General features: G+C 41.1%; 1 protein-coding gene and 1 long non-coding RNA gene across 3 annotated transcripts in view; both read left to right on the top strand.

The window, feature by feature from the left end:
* The window catches only part of FGF13 (fibroblast growth factor 13), a 126,216-nt gene that overhangs the window by 36,390 nt on the left and 78,730 nt on the right, over nucleotides 1–11,096 (top strand). The window lies entirely within an intron of this gene.
* The window catches only part of LOC108785890, a 17,044-nt gene continuing 15,318 nt past the window's right edge, over nucleotides 9,371–11,096 (top strand). Inside the window, exons 1-2 of the long non-coding RNA XR_001941158.1 lie at nucleotides 9,371–9,381; nucleotides 9,520–9,526. This is a non-coding gene — a long non-coding RNA (uncharacterized LOC108785890). The remainder of the gene's footprint in view (nucleotides 9,382–9,519; nucleotides 9,527–11,096) is intronic.

The raw sequence follows: 11,096 nt of genomic DNA, 5'->3' as shown, positions 1-11,096 counted from the left end.
AATTGGGTGTGAAAATATTAGTAATTAGGGGTGTGGCACTTATATATCTATGCCACATCTGTAAATAGTTACAGAGCTACATGAAGAAAAAAGTGTTAGACTTCAATTGAGTTTTAAAGTAACTCTTCTCAACATAAAAAGGAGACAGCACTATAACAGACCCTTTAAAAGTTAGTCAAGGCCTACAATTATTGAACATTAAATCACATACTGATACAGGAACAAACAGAAGAAGTGCCCTTTCAGTTCAAGAGCAGCATATTTTAAGAACAAATGGTGGAAGCTGTCTCTGCTTAAAAATGAACTAATCAATAAGTAAGATCTCTCATAGTGTCTGTGAAAACAACAATAAACCAGAAAGGGCATTACTTAATAAAACAGCTAATTTATGATCTCTCTTTCAGTGATAGAATAACAAACATAAATGACAAGTATCATCTTCTCTATATACTTACACAATATAGGCAGCAAAAGACAACACTGCACACTACATATCAGCATTCCTTATGTAACTATGGTGGAAGTAAATTCATGAAAAATGTATTTATAACCACTGGATTACCTAAGCCAATAAAATACTTCAGACCCTACACCACTATCATAGTAACACAAATAATGCTAAGAAAAGAGAGAAGTAGTAGAGCAAACACAAACGCAATACTTGTTTTTTTCCAGTGATAAAACTCCTTTTTTTAACTTCAGTTGGGCTTTAAAATGGTATCCCATCTCAACATAATATTTTGTTTTTGTATCTCTCTATTGGTGAGATCTTAGCGCCAGAGCTCCCTGCAAAAAAATAAGCAAGTATTTATCTCTCCAGCTGCCCGTGCTGCCAAATGCTGCTCTAATGCTGAGAAATCACCCCCTGAAGTCTCTTTAGAAAGTGGCACTTCTAGGAGTATTTATGTTCACTGCACTTCTGTGTCTTGTAGTAAGTATTGTGAATCATTTACAAAATACAAGGCGTTTTGTGAATATACAAGAGAAGAGGAGGAGTGAATAAATGATAGTACAGCTTCTGTAAATGAGAGCCACAGTTCTCATCACAGTGCTGGAAGTATAGCGATATCTGTACTTGCCAACATATACAAATGCCAGAAGGTACAGCAATCCACTTTAAAGAATAAGTTCATTCAAATTTAATTGTAAACCTACTTACCAACCAGCAACTGTTGACACAATAAATATTCAATAGTGTGTAATGTAAGTGGTAAGCACTTTGTTATGTACACACACAATGTATAGAGTGCAACGCTCAGCAGTATGTGTGATAGTACCCTTTGATTGCTGGTTAGTAGAAGGAAAAGATGGCTGTGTCCATAGTTAAAGGGAGAACAAAAATGGCTAGTGTCAGCATTGATGGTCATGGGAAAGAAAAAAAGGGCAGTGTTGGTGGTCATTGGGAGGTAAAAAATGCCTGGAGTTGATGGTAATGTGGGGAAAAATGCCCAGAGTTGGTGGTCAGTGGGAGGGAGGAAATGCACTTCATTGATGGTCAAGGGGAGAAAACAAAATGGCCCCAGTGGGAGGAAATGAAAGGCACTGATTCTCAGTGGAGGGAAGGAAGTGCGTTGATGCTCTGTGAGTGAAAATGGGGGACTTTGGGGCTCTCTACTTGGAAAGGTGAACCCAGATCTCTGTGGAGGGAGAGGAAGGGCACTGATGCCCTGTTAAGGGAAAATAGGTCCTGGTACTGTGTATAGGGACTGTTGGGCACTGATGCTGTGGGAAGGGAGGGGGGGGCAGTGATGCGCTGGGTAAGAAGAGCACTGGTGCTCTGTGGATGGGGAGGGAGGCCCTGATGTCCTGGGGAGGTAGAGGGGGGCACTGATGGTTTGTTGGGGGAAAGCGGGCGCACCATAGCACCCACAAATCTCACTGACAACTGTGCACTTTCCTACTGACCACCACTGCCCTCACACGCTTCCCCACTGACTGCCCATGCATTAGCGCATTTTACCACTGCCCACCACTGCAAACATGCACTCTTCCACTGACAGCCACTGCAACAGCGCACTACTTCACTGCACTGCACACTTTGTCACTAACCACCACTGCAACTGTGTACTTTGCCATGTAATGCAACTGAACACTTTTTGCCACTGTAACCACACACTATGCCAATGGACCTGCGCATTGTTGTTGCGCCCAAAGCAGATAGTGCACAATGCATTTTTTGTAAAGTACATCGCTTTGCTTTATGGTATGGCTGCTATTAAGCCATGACACTGCTTTTACAAAAGGACCCCAAGTTACATTTTACATATCTTTATGTAATATCCCCTACCTTGCCCAGTTTAAAACAGGTGTACTGCTTAAAAAAAGACAGTGTGGAGCCTGTAAAATAAAGAAAATTACTGCCTTTCCTTTGTAGTCATGTCAAGACATTGTACACAGTATATTTGACCAGTTATCCCCTACCCCTATGACCTCTTTTATTAGCTGCGGTATTTATGAACTAACAGTCAACTGCATAGTAACTTCAGCATAATACTGTTGTGGCTTACATTGAAATATTAGAAGCATCATCTAAACATAGCCTGAGGTTATGGGGTTGAATTACCTGTTCACACCATTGCTTTGAACTAACACATACACCTGCATTGGTGTGATGCAGTGCCATTCATTTTAAATGGCACCAACATCGCACCTAGGTCGATTTGCACCACAATGCATAGGAACGCACTAACATGCATTATCAAAAATACAGTTAGCATAATTTTTTTACTGTTGTGGTGCCTTTCATATGTGTTTCAAATTCAATGCACAACAACTGATTGCCCTGGTGTTAGGGACCCTAAACTGTTTCCTTTTTCACCCAAAAAAAATGGGCTGAAAATCTCGGCTTATACTCGAGTATATACGGTACGTTGTTTACATTCAAACAGCTGTGTGTCCTTGAAGAATTTATACACTCATCTGTAAATAATGTCTATTTGTAGCAGCAAAGCTGTCTCTAGAAACAAAAGCTGGTGTTCCTTTGAATATTATTTGAATGGCGCGAATGATAGAACTCCACTCTTACATACTGTTTACATACTGTTTTGTCTGTTTGACATCAACTCCTCAGCTGTCTAAGTTGCTTACCAGCTGAGGTAGCCAAACGTAAATCAGTCAATAGTTTTATCAATTGTACTATATAAGATTGTTAAGGGGAACTTTACATTTTGAAATCCTAAACTGTATATGTTGCTACTTTAATTTAATTTCCTAAACCTCATCCCGGTCCTCAATCACGAATAACATTAAAAAGCTTTTGGGATCACCCGTTGCAAGTAGTATAGTATGACTGCACAGAAAACACATTATTTTTACTCCTGGTCACAGGAACTCCTACAGGTCACAATAAAAAGATATACCAAATGCATGCAAGTAGACCTGGATGCCTTAGAAATTGTTCTTCTCATTGGAGTTTTCCCGGATACATTTGCCATGATGCTATGGCAGTCACTTGCTGTCTACTATTATATACTTTCTAAGGATAGAACTAAAAAGAAAGTACTACATTTACGCTTATGAAATAGACCACACATTATAGCTGATGTTTTTAGTGTCTTTGAGAAAGGGCTTTTATCTGATGTAAAATTCAGTGTTTTTCTACATCTTTCGCTTTGTGCATCAGGAAAGCGATGGAAAGCACAACAGAAAATGAATTACCCAGAGGATTGCTAAATGTACATAGTACAGTATCACGCAAAGTGAGACAATTAGATTACATGTGAATGCATTTACAATATCGGGTTAAGTGCATTTGGTAAGTCAGAAAAGTTAATAGTTAGTACATTTTCTACAGAATAGAGTGTGAAATCCTTTAGATTAAATGCATTAGGTATAGTCAAGATGAGTCTGTGCTTAAGTTAAAAAGGGAGATGATGCAATTGTGTTAAATGGAAAGCTCTTGAAATGTTTCTGGGATATAGAAAATGTTTTCTTTGTATCATAGCACTCTGAAGAAATGGTATGACAATGGAATATGTATATGCTGTACTAGATTTCGGCTGGATGAGAATATATTTTTCTATGACATCCTCTAGATGTCCCCCTTATTCCAAATGTTCTGTTTGTCTATAAAATTGTCAATGCTTTGCGATGCTTGCTGGTATAAAGCATTGTTCTATATCTTCTAATTCCTATCTTTAGTAAGCCATTTCTTTGCTTGTATTTTTATGACCTAGCAATGGTTTGCTTATAAAGTAGGGATAAACGAACCAGGCAAAGTTCAGTTTGCAGAAAGGTTGCCGAACCTAGGAAAAACTCAGCTAAACACGAACATAGCGCCAAACCCCTGGTATTTCTTTTATTTTTTTTTCAAATTTGTTCACCCCTGGCAGTGCTCAGCTACCTATACCATTTTTTAAAATGGTGTAGGTAGCTGAGCACTGCCAGGGTTGAATAAATGCAAAAACAAATTACCATTCAGAGGCGAGACAGTCTTGAATGCAGCTTAAAAGACAACATTAAAAGTACACAAATAACATGCTTTAAGGAAGACTTATACCTGCATGTATGTTGCAGGGCATCAGGGATCAATCATTTAGCAGTGGTAGAACTATTACATCTAAATTACATATCCCCACCGGCTTATTTGTGAACAAACAAGCCGGTGTTCCTGAGTGACATCACATGTAAAACCCTTTGTTTAAAGTCTGAACCTGGTGCTGTTACCTACTTATAAGAAATAACCTTAAAGGCAACCTTTCCAGAGATAAACATGGAGGCTACTAATGCTGTCCTCCTCCTGAAAATGTTAGTTTCCTGCTATTTGTCACTATTGTCACTGTCACTATTTCAGAATAATTGCAGATTAGGCCTGAAAATTACTTAAAACCCTCAAACATTATATATTTTCTGAAAGCCAAGAGCCTATAAAATAAAATGGTGGCATTGGCAAATTTTTATGTTGCACGATATTAGCGCAACTCCTTATCAAACCCCCACATTTAGTGAAAAATGCACTTAAATGCCCCAAAACATTTGTTTAATAAAATATAAAAGATGAGGTTACACGAGTAAATAGATACCCAACATGCCCAGGTTAATAATTGCGTGCGTCCGTGAAACAAAATTCAGTACCCCAGTACATACAGTCCATAGACGACACTTTAAAAGCCCCCACAGATCATCAGTTTAGAGATACCCACAAATACTGTCCCTAGAATTATTGCTCTCACTCCGGCATGCGCGGCGATACCCAACAGACCCCCAGTGTCGCCTTTACACTCTCAATAAGCTATTGCAGTGCTGATCACACTTCAATAGCTTATAGCTGGGCTTCAGGAGCCCAGCACTGACACTTATAGGACCAGAAGTGATGCAATCTGCATCGCTCCCGGTCCCATAGAACGTGGAGGGGATCGACAAATGGAGGTTCGTCCATCTCCTCCTCGGCTTCCCACCAACACCAAAGCAGCCGGTCCCAGGCCCATAGGAGGGGCAACGGAGCCCAGGAAACACGGCGGGGTTGTCGGGCGGGGAAGGGCGACGACCCCTTCACCGGCCCGTAGAAGCGTTCTGGCGGCAGCTGAACCGCTAGAATCTGTAAAGCCGACAGTTGGCTTTACAAGTTTAAACAGACCCTGGGAGTCTGTTTAAACAGCCCCGATGCCAGCAACTTACACTGTATGTCGCTGGTTGTGAAGGGGTTAAAGATAACCTGTGCTGTGGAAAATATGTAGTGTGCCATTGCTGAATTCTGCCTTTGAAAATGCTAGTTGCTTGATTGTCATATTGAGACAGTGGCTTCAGTTCTTTCCTAATCACTGACCTTGAACTAATATGCGTATCAGTAGTTTGACTTTACATATACTTGTGAGAAGAAGCAATACCAAGCCACACTCCATCAATCTGTAATGCTTCACTAACATTATTAAAAACAAATGTACAAAGGCACTCCACAGACTGTCACTCTGACGCATTTGCCTAGCTAATGGTGCTGAATTGTAAAGACCAGTTGTAGAATCGATTATGCATACTTGATCTTGGTCAGTGACTCAGAAAGTAGTGAGGTCAAAAACAGCCAAGCAACTAGCTTTTACAGAAAAAAACAGCCATGACACCCTACCCTTCCCCTTTCTCTCTCTCTTTCTCTCTCTCTCTCTCTCTCTCTCTCTCTCTCTCCCTGTCTCTCTGTGTGTGTGTCTCTCTCTCTCGCTTTCTCTCTGTGAAGGTGAACATGCTAATATGCACATTCAAGACTCACATATGCTGGGTGACACTATTCTGGGAGGGAATTATAATACTGAGGCCTATGTAAGATACATGGAGTTCATGTTTGCAAATTAATCTGAGAGTTGTGGAATTAACCTTTTCCATGTTTTAAACAGTGGAAGGGGTAATCCAGGGGGAGGAGGAGATGGGAGGTTTAGAAATCTAATAGTCTTAGGCTGGGCACACACCTTACAACCATTGCAAGACTTTTGTCTTGCGATGGTTGTAAGGTAATTTGAAAAAAGTACAATCTGCCTATCTTGGACCTGAGGGGCGGGCTTCCGATGACCGCAATGCCGAACGGGCAGCGTGCGCTTGCGCACACCGGCCAGTCCGGCTTTTATCTTACGAACATGCTACACACCCGCCGAACATCGTACGATGCTCGGCGGGTTTTCGAACATGTTCCTAAGATAAAAGTCGTACGACCTTACAGTAGTAGAGGTCACATGGCTTCCACACACCTTACGATAATCGTATGATCGCAGGATTTCCAGCGATTATCGTACGATTATCGCAAGGTGTGTGGGCACCTTTAGGTTGGAGGAAGGGAGGATGGTGATTGGTATTGATAAGGGTCAGGCTTAAGGGGAGGATTTCATTGACATTTAAAAATGGGGTTGGAGAGGTGGGGAAGGGGAAAGAGAAAGAAAACAATTAAAGGGGGGATAAGTAACCACCACAGGCTGTGTATTGACATTAGATGTTAGTTTTGTATTCAGTAGACTATTGGAATTGCACCCAGTAAAACCAGATCACAGTATGTTCCTCTGTCTTATCCCTAATAGTGGAGGTTGGTTTTGCATTTATTTCGTACAGGTATTTATATAGTAGACATGTGCGATTCGTTTCGTTCCGAATCGAAATTCGGACGAATTTTCGTAAATTCGGACATTCGGATGTATCCGAATTCCGAATTACAGACATAACGAATGCAAACGAACCCAAATTTCCATTTCCGAAATTTCGGTAGCGTTCGCACGAACATTCGTTTCGTTTTCTGTTCTTATTCGTTTCTTATTCGTTTCGTTCGTTGGAGCAAAGTGACATTAGAGAAGGAGAAAAATATTTTTTCCCCCTCAAATGTCACTTTTGCTGCAAACGAACGAAACGAATAAGAAACGAATAAGAACAGAAAACGAAACGAACGTTCGTACTAACGCTACCGAATTTCGTCCGAATCCGAATTCCGAATCCGAATTCACTTTCACACCCGAATCCTGAAAAACGAAATAAAACTAATCCGAATTTAAAACGAAACGAAACAAATTTTTTGGCAGTGCACATATCTATTATATAGCGCCATCAATTTACGCAGTGTGTTAAATACTGTACATTCACATCAGTCCCTACCCTCACAGTGAGGTCACATTTATAGATACACATACTAGAACCAATTTAGACAGGAGCCGGTTAACCTGTCAGCATGTCTTTGATGTGTGGGGAGAAACTTATGCAATCATAGGGAGAACATTTAAACTCTATGCAGATAGTGAACTGTTCAGTATTTTAACCAGGGACCCTAGTGCTGCAAGGTAGAAGTATTAACCACTAAGACTTCAGAAATAAAGAATAAAAATAGTGTAACAGAATAGGAGACTAGGATAAGGCTTTTTTGGGCTGACAAATGTGCAGGCCAGGAAGTCCAAGAAAAAAGCATCAATAAACTGTAAAGATCAGAAGAATGATTGGTAGAATATGGAAACTCAAAATGCTGATCTCTTTCCAGCAGATGGAGGCAAGTCACAGGATTTCACTTAGATTATTGCCATCTTCTGGGCACAAAGAAGAATGTTGGCATCTCGGCAGCTGTGCAAGTTACTTGATAATTAAAATGCATTTCCAGTTTTGCAACCAAATTAGGATTTCTAATTTATTTGTATTAGGCATTCTCATTTACATACATACATACAATAACTTTTTTTTTTTTAAACCCTTAAAAACAAAGATTTATAAAAAAACAGCAGCCTGCGGGGGGGGGGGGGGGGGGGGGGGGTGGGGTGGTGAGACATCTATTGTCTGCCACATACAATGTTGTTTTAACACCTCTTTCTAGGCAGGTTAATAACACCTCTTAGTCACTACCAGGTGTTGATTGCATTTGCGTAATTGGCATCTAACAGATTTTGTGGATTGGAGCAACATGCACCATATTTATTCCCAGATAATTTTTTGATAATTTTTTGTACAAGTCTTTCTGAATTGAGAAAGCTGGTTGGATGAGTGAAACCTCTTCAAGAAAAATACATCAAGTCCAGTTGCCTTAACTTATTTTTTACAGCTAACCCATATGTAATGTAAAGGAGGGCAGAGTGGAATTAATGTTCATCATAATTAACCCTATTTGTACTCTGCTGCCAGATTTTATTATAAGTTGCAAACTAGATTTGAACAATGGGTAAAAGAACAAAGGGTTAAAGATAGGGATGCACAGATACCAAATACCATACTTGGCTCACGTACAAGTACAGATACTTTTCCAGCTCCATGACTAGACTAGAGAAAAACTCAATAGTTAGGAGGCAGCTGTCATTTTTAAGGAGCATACAGGACTCCTGGGATTTTTGCATCCCTGTTTTAATGTATGATTTGTTTTATATATATTGTGGCAGTGCATGGAAATGCCACTATGTGGAGTGGAAAAAGGGTCACCCAGGACTCTCAGCCAGAGGGGCTGAGCGGCTCCAGGAAAGTACTGTTACCAGTAAAGAGCTGGTTTTACAACTCATTCAGAGTTTTCTGGATTATAGTTGGGATCCTGGAGCCGGGAAATTTCTAAGAGAACTGGGAGGGAAGAAATCTCCATTCCTGGGTCCGGGCTTTAGTGGTGACCAGCACCAAATGATGGTGTACCTGTGCAAAGCCCTTTATGAGGAGGATGCTGGGTCAGGTTCAAGGTTCCAGCTGGAAGACAAAGGAGGTGTCTGTCCAGGAGTCAGGAGAACTCCAGCCTGGAACCAGCCTGTGTGGCACGTCAACTGGATACAGCCCGTGTGGGAGTGATAGCCGGAAGTCTATCACTCCGGAGTGTTTTAGTGATAGCCGGAAGTCGGTGAGACTTGGAAAAATATTATCTTGCTGTATGTTATGTTTGAAGACCCCTGTGAGGGAAACACCTGTGTAGACTTTTATGTTTGAATTAATAAAAGTGGGCAAAGAAGCCCTTAAAAAGACGTGATAAGCGGGTGGACTCCATCCTTAATGTGCTACTATTGGAAGCTACATCTCACAATATATATATATATATATATATGGCCCCTAGATGGTGTTCAGAAGCATAGGAAATTCCTATGTTCTTCTAGCTCTATCTAGTGCAAATGTTGTTCACCCAGCTACACACTGGGCAAAGTATTATACATCAGCCCCATTGTGTCCCCAGTCTTTCTATGGGGGCAGTCTCCCTCTCAAATTGTTCAGAATAGCCAGCAGATAGTCTGCCCAAACGCCCTATTTAAAGAAACAACAAAAAGGTAAGAAATATTTTTTAATTACTTTTAGGTGCTGTGTGAATTTGAACATGTAACAAACATATTGGACTATACACTCATGGGTATGCAACTAGGGAAGTCGGAAACGGAGAAGGATTTGGGGGTCATTATAGACCGCAGATTGAAGAACAGCTTGCAGTGCCAGGCTGCTGTAAACAAAGCTAGCAGAGTCCTGTCTTGCATTAAGAAGGGGATGTATTGCAGAGACAAGTCCATAATTTTGCCTCTTTATAGATCACTGGTTCAGCCACATCTGAAGTATGCGGTCCAGTTTTGGTCACCAATACTCAGAAAGGATGTCCTTGAGCTGGAAAAAGTCCAGAAGAGGGAAACCAAACTCATTAAGGGGTTCGAGGATCTGAACTATGAAACAAGGTTGTTAAAATTAAATATGTTCTCGTTGGAGGTTAGGAGATTAAGGGGGGACATGATTTTTATGTATAAACTATTCAAGGGTGACAGCAACCTCAGTAGCAAACTGTTTACTGTCAGCTCTGTAACAAAGACCAGAGGGCACAAGCTAAAATTGGTGGAAAAATTTTTTCACAACACAGGGCGCAAGGGGTTCTTCACAGTTAGAGCGGTTAAGGCCTGGAACTCGCTGCCACAGGAAGTAATTTCAGCTAAGAGTGTGGAATCATTCAAGAGACTCCTGGACGAGTTCCTGGGAGACCAGAACATTCAGGGGTACAGGTATAGCTAAGAGAAAAATCACCCATGGACTTGTATACACGCACACATCAGCTCATAAATAAATACACACAATAGGTTGGACTTGATGGACTTATGTCTTTATTCAACCTCAAATACTATATGGTGGGGGTCAAATGTGACTGCAAAAGTGGAAATACACTTTGAGCAAAATAAATGTAGATTCTGTACATAGTATCTGTGTACTGACCGAGAACTATTAACTTCAGAGAACAGACAGGGAGAACATGTTTAAAATTCTGTATTCCTTTACAGCTCACAGCACACACACTACTGCTCCATGTCTTATGTTTATTCTAGTTGTATTCTGGCACCAATGCTGACAAGTAGCCATTATGAGGGCAGCAAAGCGAAGAGATTGCTCGTGGAACTTTAGGGCATTAGATTGTCACATTTTCACAGTATCGAAGCCCAAGAGTTAGTATGAAAGTCAGGCGATTATCATTTTTCAACGTTTTTCAGCAATGACAGCCTCGATTTTTTACATTAACCTCTTGCCGTCCGCCCGTAGTAAAAAAACGGACGGACGGACGGCACTGCAGCATCTGCGGGTTGCCGTCTCCAGACGGCATTTTTTTTCTGCTCGCGCGCGCCCCCTAGCGGGCACGCACGGGCAGAAAAGACCCGTCCAATGCGAACACCCGGTACCGGGTGTTTCACATATAGGCGATCAGCGGGTCCATGGCCCGC

The sequence above is a fragment of the Nanorana parkeri genome, unplaced genomic scaffold, assembly GCF_000935625.1.
Source record: "Nanorana parkeri isolate BGI_ZX_2015 unplaced genomic scaffold, ASM93562v1 scaffold182, whole genome shotgun sequence".
NCBI classification, from domain to species: Eukaryota; Metazoa; Chordata; class Amphibia; order Anura; family Dicroglossidae; genus Nanorana; species Nanorana parkeri.
Note: the sequence above shows the minus strand (reverse complement) of the source record. Positions and strands in the feature narration are given on the sequence as shown.